Source organism: Sorex fumeus, unplaced genomic scaffold (assembly GCF_029834395.1).
Source record: "Sorex fumeus unplaced genomic scaffold, SorFum_2.1 ptg000002l, whole genome shotgun sequence".
Taxonomy (NCBI): Eukaryota; Metazoa; Chordata; class Mammalia; order Eulipotyphla; family Soricidae; genus Sorex; species Sorex fumeus.
In genome coordinates, this window is record NW_026606059.1 from 60,919,951 (window position 1) to 60,938,642 (window position 18,692).

General features: G+C 41.1%; 1 protein-coding gene across 1 annotated transcript in view; it reads right to left on the minus strand.

Moving 5' to 3' along the window:
• DEPTOR (DEP domain containing MTOR interacting protein) overlaps positions 1–18,692 on the minus strand; it is a 190,956-nt gene that overhangs the window by 62,575 nt on the left and 109,689 nt on the right. The gene's annotated exons all lie outside the window — the stretch shown is intronic.

The window sequence follows — 18,692 nt, forward strand, 5'->3', positions numbered from 1 at the left end:
TTGGTATGCTTGCTGGCAAATGACACAACTCAATGGGAATGAGGAGGGAAGTGGACAGACTTCTGAGAAGTGAAGTGTGTTGAGTGTTGGCGTAGATAACAGTGGGGAGCGAGTGTGCAGGATAGTGCATATAGCACAAAAATACTGCCGTGGGAGAGGGGCTTCAATCTGAGATTTGACAGCAGTTTAGTAGAGCAAAAACAGAATTAAATTAAGAATAAGATAACCAAGGGGGAAACCAGGATAATGAGGAAGAAAAAGAAAGACTAGAAATAGAAGGTTCAGGGGGACCAGACTACCTACAGCTGTCAATCGGGGTCAAAGCTAAAGAAGGATCATTCTGTAACATTCAGCATGGCACTATGCACAGGTCTTACCACTCATTCATTTCCTCTAACTTTCTTTCTCACCTCCTACTGATCTGGTATCCCTTCCTAAAAGGGCCACTGAGCACCTGTCAACAACCCTGACAGCTCTGACAAAGGCCAGGGATGAACAGGTGGCAGATCACACTTAGGGTTTCTAAAAAGTGAGTAAATTCTGCCTCTAAAGACGCTGCAATTTTTTTGCTAGCAAGAAAATTTTGCCTTCCTGCTTCCCTTTCCAGATCAGATTTCCACTGAATCCAGGCATCCAATGCCATTTATTCATTTATTGTCTTTTTTTTTTGAATCACTGTGAAATACACAGTTACAAGTTCATGATTAGGTTTCAGTCATCATGAACAGAATTCATCAAGTCCCAAAACATATTATTGTGCTCATTATGCCTGTGCTTGATGGAAAACTTAGAAACTCAAACTGAATCTGGAGATTAAAACTCTTAAAAAAAATCTCAGATATCCTTAAGGCTGTATCTACCATCTCAAGTAAGAGATGGAGTTAATTAAGAGCCTTGTTTTCTAAGGCAGCCAAGCTCCTTGACTCAAGAACATCAAGCAATTGTATTTAAATTCTCTGCCATATCAGGACAATGTTAGGTACTTGGGATACAAACCTCTTCAAAAGGCAATAACAAGGGTGAGTCATAGAACTAAAATAATTATTTCCTGAGTACTGACAGCATTAAAAAGAGGATATGAAAGCAGGAAACTGATTTTTGAAAATAAAGTCCTATTAACAGATACTACTAGAACAAACCACTTCACGTTCACAAAGTTAGAACCCAATTATGTTTATTTAACTGAAAAGAGGAGAGTATAGAAAAGAAAAGAGATTCAATGTCATTTCAATAAAGACAGCAGGAAAGAAGACCAAAGTCTAACATTGCAATTAGAGAGGTTTTTTGCTTCTGCTTCTTCCTCATCTTTCTGCCAGAAATGTAAAGGTAATAATAAGTTGGAAGGTCAAGTTATTTTTTCTTCTCTATGTATCATTAAAATATGGCTAGGAACATTCCAAAAACAAAAGCCTTTTTTTTTTGCTGCTGATAACATTCAGCATACAGGGTATGTTTTTCAGAGATGAAATGGTTTCTCAGACTAAACTGTAACGTAAGCACAAGAAGGTCTAAAAACAAACTTATTTTGTCTAGTCAATGGAACACCTCAGATATGCAATTCAATGAAAGGAATCTATAAGTCTCTTTTTAGACCTTTTGGAATTGTGAGAATAAATTCAAAGACCTAATTAAAGCACTTCAGCATTGATTTCATTAACAAGTATATATTTAGCACAATCTGTATGAGTTACCATTTAAGATGTGCAATGGATGAATGAGGTCATCAAAGTTATATTAAGCTCTATGCAGCCAGGCATCTGATGAGGAGGATGCTGATGATAACACTAATGATGATAATAATCAGAGAACATTTATTGAGTCACATTTTATAGTAGGCACAATGCATGATGGTACCGTTCCATTCTCATAATAGCACTGAGAATTATTATTTCCATTTCACAAAGGCAGAAACGGGATTATACGAAATTATATCAAAAGTCCAAGACAAAGATAGTACAACAGATAAGGCACCTGCCTTGTAAGCAGCTGACCACAATTCAATCCCCTCCATCCCATCTGGTCCCTTGAGCACTGCTAGAAATGACCCCTGAGCGCAGCGCCAGGAGTAAGCCCTAAACTCTGCAGGGTATGCCGCCCAAACAAAGCAAACAAAGAAAAATATCCAAGAAAGAAACTGTGAGAACTTTATCCTCTTAATTCACTAAACTATCTCCCACTCAGAGAAGCCAAACAAGGAGGCAGTTAAGCTATCCATCGGCACGAAAACTAGAAGTTTGCTGCCCCTCACTTATTTCTGTCTCCAGGTTACAGAAGGCAACTTATCCGGGTATGCTACCCACAAAATTTTCCACAAGGGAAAAATGTTTATTACTTTGGAATTGCTCAACAAAAGACACAGGGACAGCACAGAAAACATCTCTCAGACGTCAGATGGCCCTGAGCTGAACAGTAGCTCCGTCACTTACCAAATTACTGGACTGCCTTGAACTTCAATTCTGTTCATCTATCAAGTGAGATGAAGGAAGAATGAAATTCTGTAAACACCTGTGCAAATGGCCTGTTAAGAGTTCCTAAGAAGGCCATTTCACCACCCATCAGGGGAGTCAATTAATAATATTAGTCATATGTGGGCTTTCAATGGAGGATCAAGCACTTGAAACATGCCAACATCAAAGCGACGCAAGCTGCTCCACGTCAGATGTGCACTGGAGTTTGAATAGAGTAGGGATAAAAATAGAAAGGATGGGAGACAGTTGTTGATGTTTCTATACTAATCATACTTTTTTTATTTTTAGTACCAGAGATCAAACCTAGAGCTTCACACTTGCAAGACAAGTGTTCTCCCACTGAGCAACATCCCCAGCACCTGATTACATTTTGAGAAACATAAAAGACCTCCAAAAGGCAGCTGGAATAGAGAAGGGACCACTAAGTAAATGATGGTCAGAGGGCTTGCTTGGGAGAGTAGACGCGCGCTGAAAGTAGACTATGGACCAAACATGATGGCTGCTTAGTACTTGTATTGCAAACCATAGCACCGAGGAGAGAGAGAGAGAGAGTAAGAGGGAATGTGCCTGCCACAGAGGCAGGGAAGGGGTGGGGGAAGGGAGGGTGGTGGGAAGGATACTGGAAACATTTGTGATGGAGAATGGGCACGGGTGGAGGGATAGGTACTCGAACTTTGTATGACCAAATCATAATCATGGAAGTTCACAAGTCTGTAACTGCATCTCATGGTGATTCATTAAAATAATTTTTTAATTATAAAAATAAAAGACCTCCAAGCAGTTCTCAGGAGGTCTAGGGGCATGACTGGCCTTTCTCAGCCAAGTGGGCAGGGCAACAGAATACAAGGGCCCTAGGATGTCATGTTTCTTGGGCCCAGGGATACCAGGACATCAAGGGCCTCCTAGGTTGCCCTGTGTGACACTCAGGGAACTACATGATGCCAGGCATTGAACCCAGTTCTGTGCATGACAGGCATGTACCCTAACTGCTTCACTATCTCCTGGCTCCTAAAATATATTATTAAGGGGTTAAAGAGATAGTTCAAAGGGTTGCGTGTGTGGCTTACAAGTGGTAGGTCTGGACTCGATCTCTGACATCATATGGTTCCCTGTAGCCCTGATGACCCCCAGTCACAGAGCCTGGAGTAGTTCCTGAGTAGTGATGTGACCCCCAAACCAAATATCAATATATGAAAACATATCATTAAGATTCATTTCACTTTTTTCTACTTTCTTGCCATTGCTGTTAGAAAGTTCAAAATCAAATTCATGGGTTACCTTTATGGCTTATATATTTAAATTGGAAACAGGATTATTGTTCTATGAGGCTCTATCTCACTGACACAGCCTGGTTAGCCAACACATCAGAACCAGTAGCTGGAACTGTCCATTCCATTGAGGACACCCTGAGAGGTGCAAGTAAGCCAGAGACTCTGACCTCGGCATTTCTCTCAAATGATGGAGACAAGAGACAGCAGGGGCAAGCTTACAGGCTTCAGAACCCAGCATGGTCTGTGTCCACAGGATCTGTTTCTGTACACCTGACTAAAATGACATTAATGTCAAGTAAGAAAAGTAATCTTTATTTTTCTAATTTTGAAAAATTTTAATTATTTATTTACTTTTTGGATCACACCCAAGCGATGCACAGGGGTTAATCCTGGCTCCGCACTCAGAAATTACTACTAGCGGTGCTCAGGGGACCATATGGGATGCTGGGAATCGAACCCGGGTCAGCCGCATGCAAGGCAAACACCCTACCCGCTGTGCTACCACTCCAGTCCCAGGAAAGTAATCTTTATAGCTATGATATTTTTCTCAAAAGGAAACCTTCTCTTCTTTGTATACAGCATTGTTGTTTGAGGAGATTACATAAGGCATTTTTCATACCTTTCATCTTATCTAATAGTTAAAGTTGTTTTGCTTTAACCCCAATCAGCACTATATTGTGTGCCAATGTGCTAGTCCTTGACTTAACCAAGCAACCTTGTTCCCGAATGTTTACATTGCAACAGAATTCTGGCTGTTCTGTTGTGTCCCTTTTCCCTCCTGCTATTTTTTAATAATAAAAAAGGAAAATAGAGCCAAAGCATATCAGAGGTCACACAGGGAGAAAATTCCCAGAAATTCTAAGTTCAGAAAAAATTGAGACTATGAGACTATGGCTATGGGGAACAATTACCTTTGGAATCTTAAATATGGACCATGGAATGAGAAAATATTCTCTCTAATCTTTACATTTTTCTACTTGGAGTTTTAAATATATAGTAGCTAAGGAGTTCTATACCAGTTGCAAAGGTCTCAACAGACTCATTTAAAACAATAGGAATAACTTACCACTTACATAGATTATTTAGGATGATTAAATAAGCCAAGGAGAGTAAAGAACAGTCTATTTGTCATTTTCTTCAGCATTCATTTCCCTGTAACTTAAAAAAAATCATGTCTGTCTGTGTGTATGAGAGAGAGAGAGAGAGAGAGAGAGAGAGAGAGAGAGAGAGAGAGAGAGAGAGAGAGAGAGAGAATCTTTCCCTATGTGGTGAGTCTGTCGAACAAAGCCTCCTGTCTATCCAGCGTCGGGAGGTGGTATGTGACCCAGGCTCAGTGCACTTAACTAGCTCTCTCCAGTTCAGGTTGTAAAGAGAGTAACTGTGTACACTAGAAAATGTCTAGAAGATTGCTGACTTGTCTCCTGTTGTGTCATAGAAGGGGATTCCCCAAGCCCAAGGCACTAGTTTTTGTAACCGAGATGCCCACCACTGCTCTAACTCTTCAGTTGGTCTGTCCTAGAGTACCTTTGAGCTGTCAGTCAGCTCCTCTGTGTACTTGAAGCAACACATGCTTCAGTTAAAGAACGTAGTGAGTAATAGTAGTAGTTTGAGGTTTCTTCTTCTTCTTCTTTATTTCCTGAAAGGGTGTGGTAGGCCAAACAAGCCTGGGAACTTCTAGTATGAAGAAAGGCTAAGGTACCTATCAGCAACTATAATGAAAAAATCTCCACTCTTTTTGGTGCCAAGAAATGTTGCCAAATGCAAAACAATTGAGAATGTGGTTAGGAGAGTGTTGATAGAGAGACAGGAAAGGTAGGATAGCGCAGGGGTGCTGCCATTCACAAGACTTCTTACTTGTCTTGACTTTAGCCCAGCTCTCCTGAGCTCACTTTCCAATGAGACGTTGACCTTGGTCCCCATTCTGTTTTTGATCTGCCCAACTTGGTGTGACAAAGGATCCTGTCAAGTCAGTTTACTAAGACTGATAACTTTTGATAATTGATCAAATTCCTCAACCCCATTATTGTGCTTAGTCTGCCTTTATTGTCCTTGGTTGGTCTCCCTCCCTCCCATCCTTCCTTCTCTCCTTTCTCCCTTCCTCCCTCCCTCCCTCCCTTCCTCCCTCCTTCCCTCCTCCCTCCCTTCCTTCTCCCTTCTCTCCTCTCCTCTCCTCTCCTCTCCTCTCCTCTCCTCTCCTCTCCTCTCCTCTCCTCTCCTCTCCTCTCCTCTCCTCTCCTCTCCTCTCCTCTCTTCTCCTCTCCTTCCCTTTCCCCTCCCTCCCTCCCTCCCTCCCTTCCTTCCTTCCTTCCTACCTTCCTTCCTTCCTTCCTTCCTTCCTTCTTTCCTTCCTTCTTCCCCCTCCCTTCCTTCCCCCTCCCTGCCCTGTCTTCTTGTTTCCTTTAGGCTATTCCAGGCTTAGAACTAACAGTGGTCTTAATTACAGAAAAGATGGGAATGGTTCCTCTCTGGATCTGGCATCAAGCCTTCTTTGAGGACGTTCTGGGTTCTTTCTTCATGACCATCAGGAGGCATAGCTCAGCTACTGTCTCTGTGTGTTCCACTGGAGAATGAGATAATCACAGCCTCACTCTCAGCGGCTGAGAGAACTAGAAAAATAATATACATACAACTGCTTTGTGGATAGCAGAGTGTTATATAAATATGTTTTTGAAACAAAAAGAAAAGAAATAGGACTTGATGAAGTGTTGAAACTATTGATGTGCACTGACTAAATCTTTAAAAGAGGAAATTATATGCCTGGACATAGGAGCAGCATCCTGATTATCCAGGGTCAGCTGCTGCAGCTGTGAGCAATTTACCCACGTGATTATCTGGTTTCTATCTTCCTCCATTTAAGGAGAAGAAAACTGGGAGAGCAGCAAAGGGCTGTTGAGGGAGCTATTTTATGAGAATCAAGAAAAGTGCTCCCTCTGCTTGCAAAGGATACACGAAAACCTCAAGATACTAGTCATTGCTTCGTGAAAGGCAACCTCAAATATTTTATAGGCTGCCAATTTGTGTAGTTCTAATATCTACCATCTGTGTTATCTCAAAACAGAAACTGATAATTTTTTTTAACCAAGGAAGGCACTCAATCTTCTATAGTCTTCTAAAGGTCCTCTGGCTGCCAGAGGACCTTTACCTGAGTTTTGAATCTACCTTTGCTAATTCTTGCCTTCAACAAGAAACTTACTCTTGTCTTACAAATAAGAAAGATCATAATACTTGAGTTACTGAGAGGAGTAAATGAGTAAATGCATGGCGTGTTTAGAGCAGTGGTTAGCACATAGTCAAGGCTTTATAAATTTTAAATATTATCTAGAGTTGATCAGCTCATGTACATTAGCTAGCATTTGATGGCCATAGGAAGTAGGTAGACACTGGGCTAAAAGCTTCTGCCAACCACCATCACCTAATTCTCTTAACAGCTCTGTGCAGGAAAGAGTTACCATAACAGCCCTCACATGGTCTGCCTGTGGGACTGGCCAGGACTAGCACAAGGGAACTTGCCTTTGGAAAGGTTCCCCACATTACTAACTGATAAGGCAACTCTGCCACGTGGAGCATTGAAGTCTGCTAGTCTATATAAAGGCTTTGATTTATGGAGAACAAGAGTTTACTTCTGAGAGTCTGGAATGTTAGCCCTTGGGATTTAGCAGAGAGAATGTGCTTCATCAAGACTCCCTGCCTTTCCATAAAACCCTTTTCTGAGTCTCAAGAATGCTTCCAAGCACCACAGATATTGCACAGATATTACTGCATGTCCTCGCGGGAGGAAGGAGCCAGCGCTCTGTGCTCTTGGCAGAGCCAACAGTGGGAGTCTGCACCTAACCCCCTGATAAAAAACTGGTGTTTTTCTTCTCTTACTGGTCCTTCTTTATGTTCTTTTGTGGTAACAAATCTTACTGGTGAGTTCAACTGTATGATGAGGCCTTCTTGTACATATGGGTAGCCATAGGATTAAAAAAAACTCAAAGGTACATAATGGGATTCTAATTTTATTTCACTTTTTTTTGCTTTTTTTCAGGTCACACCTGGTTATACACAGAGGTTACTCCTGGCTCATGCACTCAGGAATTACTCCTGGCAGTGCTTGGGGGACCATATGGGATGCTTGGACTCAAACCTGGGTTGGCGCGTGCAAGACAAATACCCTACCTGCTGTGCTATCGCTCCAGCCCCTCATTTTATAAATTAAAACACCCAAGGAAGAGGAGGTAAAGGCCCTCCCGTTGATTGTCGATTTGCTCGAGCGGGCCCAGTAACGTCTCCATTGGATACTTTGTTGTTACTGTGTTTGGCATATCGAATACTCTCAGTAGCTTGCCAGGCTCTCCGAGAGGGGCGGAGGAATCGAACTCGGGTCGGCCATGTTGGCCGCTTGTAAGGCGAATGCCCTACCACTGTGCTATGTTGAGATGTCAACATAATCACCCAGAAGCTGAGAATGACAAGAAGCTCAGGTTTAAAGCCTGTCTCCATCCAGAGAGGGACCCTCCTTCACTGCTGGTGGGAATGTCGACTGGTTTAACCCTTTTAGAAAACAGTATGGATGATTCTCAAAAAACTAGAAATTGAGCTCCCATTTGACCCAGAAATACCACTCCTGGGAATATGCCCCGGAGAGGCAAAAAAGTATAGTCGAAGCGACATCTCCACTTGTTTGTTCATTGCAGCACTGTTTACAATAGCTAGAATATGGAAAAAAACTTCAGTGCCTGAGAACAGATGACTGATTAAAGAAACTTTGGTACATCTACACAATGGAGTACTATGTAGCTGTTAGAAAAAATGAAGTCATGAAATTTACATACAAGTGGTACTACATGGAAAATATCATGCTAAGTGAAATGAGCCAGAAAGAGAGGGACAGACATAGAAAGATTGCATTCATCTGGGGAACATAAAGTAACAAAATAGGAGACTAACACCCAAGAATAAGGTAAAGGTAAAGGCCCTCCCGTTGATCGTCGATTTGCTCGAGCGGGCCCAGTAACGTCTCCATTGGAGACTTTGTTGTTACTGTGTCTGGCATATTGAATACTCTCGGTAGCTTGCCGGGCTCTCCGAGAGGGGCGGAGGAATCGAACTCGGGTCGGCCATGTTGGCCGCTTGTAAGGCGAATACCCTACCGCTGTGCTATCGCTCCAGCCCAAGAATAGCTGTGATAAATACCAGGAGGTTCACTCCATGGCTTGGAGGCCAGCCGCACACTCTAGGGGTAAAGGCAGCTCAGATAGAGAAGGGAGCACCAAATAAAGGTTGTTGGGAAGATCCGCCCAGGATGGGAGATGCATGCTGAAAGTAGACTATCGATCGAACATGATGCAACCCAATGCCTCTTTTGCAAACCACAGCACCCAAAAGGAGAGAGAGAATAAAAGGGTGTGCCCTGCCATAGAAGCAGGGTGGGATGGGGGAATGGGGGGGTGGGAGGGATACTGGGATTGATGGGGGTGGAGAATGGGCACTGGTGGAGGTATGGGTACTTGATTATTGTATAATTGAAACCCAAGCACAAAAATTTGTAAATCTACAACTATACCTCATGGTGTTTCACTAAAAATAAATAAATAAATAAATAAATAAATAAATAAATAAATAAAGCCTCCATTCAAAGACCAGACTCATTCCACAGTGCCAGGTATCCACGCCCAGTGACATACATTCTGAGTCAAGGAAAATGTCTTTCTAAGGTATTACATCTATGCAACCTTGGGAAAGTACCTTCAAGGCTTTGAACATCAGAATTCTTCACTATGAAGTAGTAATAATACCAATACATAGAATTGCTAAAAAGACTTGATATGATTTATAAATAATATATGGGAAATCTATGCCTATTAAAAATCTATGAAGCACTTTGCTCAGTGCATAATATACAGTAAACCTCAATAAAAATATTTAGATATATATACACATTTAGTCACCATTAGCATTTGTACACATTTGTATTATGAGTTAAATATTCATGTCTTGATTCTAGAGCACCAATCACCATAAACAGATGAAGTTAATTAGAATTTCCTAAGTAGGTTTGATTTTCACAATTCCTGATCTGCATCTAGTGAGCCACCTTGATCCAAAAAGTACATAGATAGGTTTTTTTTTTATTTGTAAGTCTATGTCCTTAGTTATTAACTGCACATTTCAGAGCTTTGTTTGTGGCCATATTTTATAGTCAAAATTGGAAAATGAATTCCCATGCTGGGAAGGAAACTGGAACTCTGTTGGACTGTTCACTTCTCTACAGGCAATCTCTTAAAGTTATGGAAAACAAACTTCAGTAGTTCTGATTTGCTACCAATAATGCCTGTTTTATCCTTTACAAAGAGACTTTACGGCATTTATGTTGATAGCATTACCAAATTATAGCACAATTGAAATATAATGACTCACTCTTTGGAAATCATTTGGAAACAATCCCTGGCATCCTCTACCTTCTAAGTTGGGATGTACAGAATGAGTCACAGTATAAATGGTGATTTTCCTCCTGAAACCTGATATTACCTTTTTGCTTTCTGAAGCAAAGATGACAGAACCTACTTTCACCCAATCCACAGTGATCACTGTGGAAAGTCCCTGTCCATCACCCCAATGTTGAATCCACAGTCTGAGCAACAATACTCTGGACATTGCGGAGTCACTTCAGACAAAAGACTTAGTACACACTGGGTGATAGGAGAGATTTAAGTATTATAAAATATTTTTTCCCTTTATTTTATTTTATTTTTTTTAAAGTTGTAGATTTACAATTTTTTGTGCTTTGGTTTCAATTATACAATGATCAGATACCCATCCCTCCACCAGTGCCCATTTTTCACCACCATGGATAATATCCCTCCCACCCCCATCCCCCCATCCCCCCTGTCTCTGTGGCAGGGCAATCCCCTGTGTTCTCTCTCTCCTTTTGGGTGTTGTGGTCTGCAAAAGAGGCATTGAGTGGCAAACATGTTCAGTCCATAGTCTACTTTCGACATGCATCTCCCCTCCTGGGAGGATCCTCCAAACATCCTTTATTTGGTGCTCCCTTCTCTATCTGAACTGCCCTTTCCTCTAGGATACCCGGCTGGCCTCTAAGTTATGGAGTAATCCTCCTGGTGCTGATCTCAGCTATTCTTGGGTATTAATCTCATACTTTGTTACTTTATATCCCCAGATGAATGCAATCTTTCTATGTCTATCCCTCTCTTTCTGACTCATTTCTCTTAGCATGATACTTTCCATATTGTACCACTTGTATGTAAATTTCATGACTTCATCTTTTCTAACAGCTACATAGTACTCCATTGTGTAGATGTACCAAAGTTTCTTTAACCAGTCATCTGTTCTTGGGCATTCAGGTTTCTTCCAGTTTCTGGCTATTGTAAAGAGTGCTGCAATGAACAAACAAGTGCAGATGTCACTTCGACTATACATTTTTGCCTCTCTGGATATATTCCCAGGAGTGGTATTGCTGGGTCAAATGGGAGCTCAATTTCTAATTTTTTGAGAATCGTCCATACTGTTGTCCAGAAGGGCTGAACCAGTGGACATTCCCACCAACAGTGAAGGAGTGTCCCTTTCTCGCCACATCCACGCCAGCATCGGTTGCTTTTGTTCTTTTGAATGTGGGCCAGTCTCTGAGGTGTGAGATGGTATCTCATTGTGGTTTTGATCTGCATCTCCCTGATGATTAATGATGTAGAGCATTTTCTCATGTGCTTTTTTGCCATTCGGATTTCTTCTTTGAGAAAGTTTCTGTTCATTTCATTACCCCATTTTTGGATGGGGTTGGATGTTTTCTTCTTGCGGAGTTTAACCAGTATTTTGTATATCCTGGATATCAACCCCTTGTCAGATGTGTATACGGTGAATATCCTTTCCCATTCTGTAGACTGTCTTTGTATTTTGGTCACTGTTTCTTTGGAGGTGCAGAAGCTTCTTAGTTTAAGATAGTCCCATTTATCTATCTCTGTTTTCACTTGCTCGGCCAGTGGCGTGGCATCTTTGAAGATACCATTAGCTTCAATGTCATGGAGGGTTTTGCCAACTTTATCTTCAATGTACCTTATGGTTTCTGGTCTGATGTTGAGGTCTTTAATCCATTTTGATCTTACTTTTGTACATGGTGTTAGGCAGAGTTCTGAGCCTATTTTTTTGCATGTAGCCGTCCAGTGATGCCAACACAATTTATTAAAGAGGCTTTCCTTACTCCACTTCACATTACTTGCACCTTTATCAAAGATTAGATGAGCATATGATTGAGGGGAGATGTCAGTGTATTCAACCCTGTTCCATTGGTCTGCAGTTCTGCCTTTGTTCCAGTACCATGCTGTTTTAATTATTACTGCTTTGCAGTACAGTTTGAAGTTCGGGAGGTTGATTCCTCCCATTTTCTTTTTCCCAAGAATTGCTTTAGCTATTCGTGGGGGCTTATTGTTCCATATAAATTTCAGGAGTGTTTGCTCCATTTCTAAGTATTATAAAATATTTTTATTTAAAGAAATTTCATACAACAACCGTCACACACTTCCTTCTTAATGTGGTGGGAAGATGCTCACTGGTGGGGTGGGAGTTTGAATATCAGCTGTAATGAACTACTGTGAACTACTTTATGAAAATAAAATGTATAAAAATCGCAAAAAAAGAGTTTTCAATATATTATTCATATATAAGACTTTTCCCCCTTATCTATAAAATGGAGAGATGATAAGAATCTCTGGCCTCTAATTAAGAATATTATTCATCTTCAAAATGAGTGTGGTAGACTGGGCTATAGTACATGCTTTGCATGCAAGAGACCCAGGTTTGGTTCTCCAATAGATATTATTGAGGGCAATATCCAAGCAATGTGCTGAGAGAAGTTCCTGAATATCACAGGGTATGTACCGCTAACAAAAAAGTGTTAAAGGGGAGGGGCGGGAGTGATAGCACAGTGGGTAGGGTGTTGCCTTGCACGCGGCAGACCTGGGTTCGATTCCCAGCATCCCATATGGTCCCCTAAGCACTGCTAGGAGTAATTCCTGAGTGCGTGAGCCAGGAGTAACCCCTGAGTATTGCCGGGTGTGACACACACACAGAAAAAAAGAAGAGGAGGAGGAGGAGGAGGAGGAGGAGGAGGAGGAGGAGGAGGAGGAGGAGGAGGAGGAGGAGGAGGAGAAGTAGAAGAAGAAGAAGAAGAAGAAGAAGAAGAAGAAGAAGAAGAAGAAGAAGAAGAAGAAGAAGAAGAAGAGAAAAATGTGTTAAAGGGAGAGAGAGAGAGAGAGAGAGAGAGAGAGAGAGAGTACAGCAGGTAGGGCATTCACTTGTCTTGCACACAGTCGATGCAGGTTTGATCCCTGGCATAACATATGGTCCCCAAGCCCTACCAGGAGTGATCTCTGAGTACAGAGGCCAGAGTTAAGCCCTGAACACCCAAAACAATAAAAATAAAATATGTTGAGATGGTTGTCCTTCTGTTTCATGTCCTCACTTCAATGAAATAAAATTTAACAGCAAAATATCTGCCTCAAAGAACTTGGAAAATTTAAATAAAGTGGTGTGTTTAAATGATTGGCATAGTGTTTGGCATATGTAAAATAAATAAAATGTTAAGTTCCCTTTCTACTGCTCCCTAATTGTTTCTCTGTCTACTTAAGGGACCAGAGTCTCCTTAAATGTCCCAACAAGACTATAAGCTATTAAGGTGACTACACCGTTCACTTTTATTTGGGAGAGGGTAATTGGGGGGCCACACCCATCAGGGGCTATTCCTGTCTCTGTGGTCAGGGAACACTCCTGCAGCGCTAAGAGGATCACATGAGGTACCTGGGATCAAACTGCTGTTGGCTTTGTATGCAAGGCAAGTGCCTTAACACCCTCATTATCTGCTCAGCTCCTGGTACAGTATAGTTTTATGCATATTCCTAGCTTCAATGAATTCATCCTGCAGTAGAAACATTTAGGCACCAATGAACACTGCAAGTTTCAATAAAGCAAGATCACACAGGAGGAACAGCCTGGAATACAATGACTGACTTTAACACTTTATAGCTTCTAGGGAGAAGAGATAGACCAGGGGGTTAGGTTAAGGCAATTATAAAGCCTCAGAGCACTGCAGCTATGCCAACTGCCCCACTGTCCAAAATAAAAGAAAATGAAACTGAACACAGCCTTTTTATCAGTGGCTTTCAAAATACTTGACCTTAATACACGTAACAATTTCCACGTTGCAAAATTGATTCACATGAGTTTGATCATGTGTACATAGTGTGTATCTGAACAGAACAAAGTTTTTCAGAGCAATACTTGACATTTCTACATATATGCTGCTCTGATATTTTCTCTTCTAGTTTAATACAATTCAGAGCAGGACCCACCACCCCTCCAAAGTTTTGTGTGCACTCAAATCACTTGTGGGTCATGTTAAAGCGTGGATCAGATTTAGTAGAACATGGGCAGGTTCTGCAATTCTGCATTTCTACCAGCCCCCCAGTGAAAGTGTGAATCATGGGCCACACTTTGCGTAGTAGGAGTCTAGTACAGTCTGTTTGATTTTTTTTTAAATACTGGCAATGGCTCTCTCAATTTATTTCACAATCTACTAAGAAAGATATCGCAATCTGCAGTGTGTAACTATGGTTCCAAGTGATTTCGAAAGGTTCTTTCATCTCTATCAAGTTCCATTATTATCTTCCTAACCTGAGACAAAAAGCCTAGGCCTACTTAGAAATGTAGCAGAATCCACATCAAGAATGGTGCAAGGGCAGGGGAGATGGTTCAAAGGGCTGGGTCCCATGCCTGGCATCTGAAAGCCCCAAGTTAGATGCCCAAGTAACAAATGGTTCCAAGAACACCATGGGTAAAGCCCTAGATGCCCCCAGCACCACATTCATTGGGCCTAAGCATCGGACTGCCAGTCCACATATCTGGGCCACTAGGCACTGCTTAGGAGATTCACCCCACTCTTTTGCAATGATGTATTATCTTTCATATTGACTCAGGATAAAAATCTGGTCCCCAGCCAGCCCTTCTCTCATTGTACAAAACTTACATCTTTTGGCTATATTAATAAATTTTCACTGGGGCCACACCCAGCAGTTCTCAGGGGCCACTCTTGTAGTGAGTGGGGCTCAAGAGGTCATGTAGTGACAGATTTGAACCTGGGTAGGACAATGCAAGGTGGATATCTTATCCCCTTATTTCTCTGGCTCTCAGCTATATTAACAAACTAGCACTTGTTTGGGGTGGGAAGAAGAATGCTGTTTACAAACTCAGGACCAATGAGAAGTTTGTATTTGAGACATTGAGACATCACCCTTGTCTTATCTGGTATTTGCTTTATAGCTGCCCATTTCCTCCAACGGGGTCTTAATGAGACAATCTCCCACTGTATAGATAAGACCAGGTCAGTGACTAATAACTGGGGAGGTGGAAGTCAAGAATCTATTTGGTAACAGCCAGCTTCCAAGAGTTTCAGTGGCCCTTGCCTCCTGGCATTCATACCCTTATGTGATCCTCTTTCATACTAACTATGGCTGACCTGGTATTTCAACAGAACACTGACACAATGGCAGCCTCCACCACATGTGACCTCCAAGACCCAGCTAGAAGACACTGAGGCATCTGTCTTGCATTCTTTTAGACCACTCCCTCTAGAAGAAGCCAGATGGCTGGTCACGAGAATTTCCAAGTGGCCTTATGAAGAGGTCCACACAACAACGGACTTCAGCTTCTTGCCAAGAGCCAGCAACAACTTGTTAGGCACACAAGTGAGCCACTGTGAAAGAAAATCTCCCTGCCTGCAAAACTTTGCAGTAACTGTTGCTCTAGGTGACATCTTGAGTAGATCCTCAGGAAGGATCAGAGCCACCCAGCTAAGCCTCTTCTAAATTCCTCACCCACAAAAATGGAATGAAACAATAGACATCAATGTTTGCTATTGCGTTTGAGCCAATTTCTTATGGAGCAATAGGTGACATAGTTCTTAAGTGACAGGTCACACTGCACCACTAGGAGGCAGGCCTAAAAGGAAAGTGAAATCCCTATGATGGCATTTGGCTTGAACATGGTTCAACAAAGTTCTATTCTCCCCTGGCAATCAGCCCCATAAGAGGCATCTACTTGCCATCTGAGCTTGACCAGATGGCTTTCGGCAGCAGCTGTATATGGGAACTGTGGTGCTAACTCACATCCAAGCAGTAAAAATAACATATTCAGAGAGTGGATGCTCCTCTAGTCTAGGTCCTAGAAGGCAAAGGTATGGGCACATATCTGAACCCGACTCCCAGTCTGGAGACAAACCAGGTGGTGTCCATGCAGAGTTAGAGTGGATTCTAGACTCAGGAGTGAGAAATAAATGTCTGCTGAGAGTCTCATTATTGGATGTATGAGGAGGCAAGGATGGTTCAATATGTGCAAATCAATTAATGTGCTTCACCATATAAACAAAAAGATAGATAAAAATCATATGTTCAGGTCAACTGATTCAGAGACAAGATCCAACATCCATTAACGAATTTTTATAAACCCTCCCCCAAAATAAGGATAGGGTCCAGAGAGACAGTACAGCAGGCATTTGGTACATTTAGTCCCTGACATTCAATATGATCCCCCAAGCCCATCAAGAGTGTACCCTAATCACAGAGCCTGGAGTAATACCTGAGAAGACTCAGGTGTGGTCAAAAAACCAACAACTAACCAACCAAATTTTTGTTTAAAAAAAGGAATATAAGGAACATACCTCAAGATAGCAAGACCAACTACAACAAAGCTACAATCAGTGATATACTCAACAGTGAAAAAACTGAAAGCCTTTTTTCCTGAGATCAGGCACAGACATGAGTGTCCACTGTCACCACTGTTACACAGCATAGTTTTGGGAGTTCTCATCACAGCAATCAGACAACAAAAAGAGATATTAAAGCAATCCAAACTAAAAATGAAGAAGTCAGACCATCACTATTTGCAGATGGTATGATACTATACACTGAAAACATAAAGACTCTACAAAGAAATTCTTAGAGATAAATCAATACAGTAGGGTAGCAGTTTACAAAATTAATACAGGAAATTGGTGATATTTCTGTATACAAAAATCCTTGAAGAATAAGAAACTGAAAAGACTATACCCTTCAAAATAGTACCCCAAAACATCAAATACCTAGGAATAAATAAGGGAGATGAGAGACTTATACAGTGAAAATTATAAGTCACTCTAAGAGGAATAGAAGAGGACACCAGGGAATGGAAAGATTTTTCATGTTCATGGATTGGAGAATCAACATTGAAAATATAATGTTTCTACCCAAAATATTATATAGATGCAATACAAGACCCATTAAAATTCCAATGATGTTTTACAAAGGCATGGAATAAAGTCTAATAAAATTAGTATAAAACCATAAGACTCCCTGAATAAACAGAGACTCCCTGAATAAACAGGTGGAAAAAAAGATGGGAGGCACTGCATTTCCTAACTCTGAAATACACTACAAAGCTGTAATAATCAAAACTGCATGATATCGGCCTAGTGACAGCCCTGTGGACCAATGAAAGAGATAGAGTCCTGAGCTAAACCCTCATATTTATGGAAGATTACTCTATGACAAAGGGCTAAATACATAAAGTGATGCAAAGAAAATCTCTTCAACAAATGGTACTGGAAAAACTGGATATACACATGATTAAAAATGAAACCAGAACCATTATTTCAGATCATTTACAAAATTAAATTTGCAATGTATTAAGAGCTCAAGATTAGATGATAATTCAGAAAATACATAGAATAAAACATAAGCAGAACTCTCCAGGAAATTGACTGTAAAGATGTCTTCAATGAATCACAGAGGTGAAAAGAGCAAAAACAAAAAATAAACAAATGGGACTATACTGAATCAGAAAGCTCCTGTACAGCAAAAGAGGCCCGAACTATAATAAAATGATACCCTACTGATGGGAGAAAATATTCGCATACAATATATCAGATAAGAAATTGATGTCCAAAATCTATAAAACAGTCATAAAGCTCAACAATAAAAATTTCAACATACCATCCAAATAGGAGAGGAGATAAAATGTTTACCAAGACTTACAGTTGTCCAATAGGCAGATGAAAAAAATGCTCATTGTCACTCATAATTAAGGAAACGCAATTCAAAACAACACTGAGATATCTTGTTATATTGGGCCAGTGAGAATGGCACATATCAAAAAGTCTGTAAATAACTAATGTTGGAGGGATTGCGGGAAAAAGGAACCCTCACCTACTGCTGTTGGGAATGTCATCTGGCTCAGCCTCGAGGGAAAACAATATGGAGATCTTGCCAAAAAATAGGAATAGAATACCCATACAACCCTGAAATATCACTTCTTGGCATCTATCCCCCAAACACAGTAACATTCATTCAAAAGGGGGAATGCCCTGCCACAGAGGCAGGGTGGGATGGGGGGAATGGGGGGGGAGGGATGCTGGGACCCGTGGTGGTGGAGGATGGGCACTGGTGGAGGGATGGGTACTTGATCATTGTATAACTGAAACCCAAGCACAGAAATTTATAAGTCTATAACTGTACCTCATGGTGTTTCACTAATAAAAATAAAAAAAGAATATATGCACACCTATGTTCATCACAGCACTTAGTATAATAAATCAAGATATGAAAACATTTCCAACTACAGATTAATGGATCAAGAAGTTGTGGCATATATGGAAAACTATACGGTTCTAAGAAAGATCAAAATCACGCCATTTGCCACAATATGGCTGGACTAGAGGATATCATGCTGAGTGAAGTCAGTCAGAAGAAAAGGAATAGAGACAGAATGATCTCTCCCATATGTGGGATTTAAAGATACACAGCCAGCTAGCAACAAAGGGCTAAAGGCAACACAACGGAAAAACTGATCCACAAAACGAAGGCTGGGGTAGAATGGGAGTATTGAAAGATATAGGCCCTTGAGTCCTTTGAGAAGAGAGGTGGGTATACTGGAA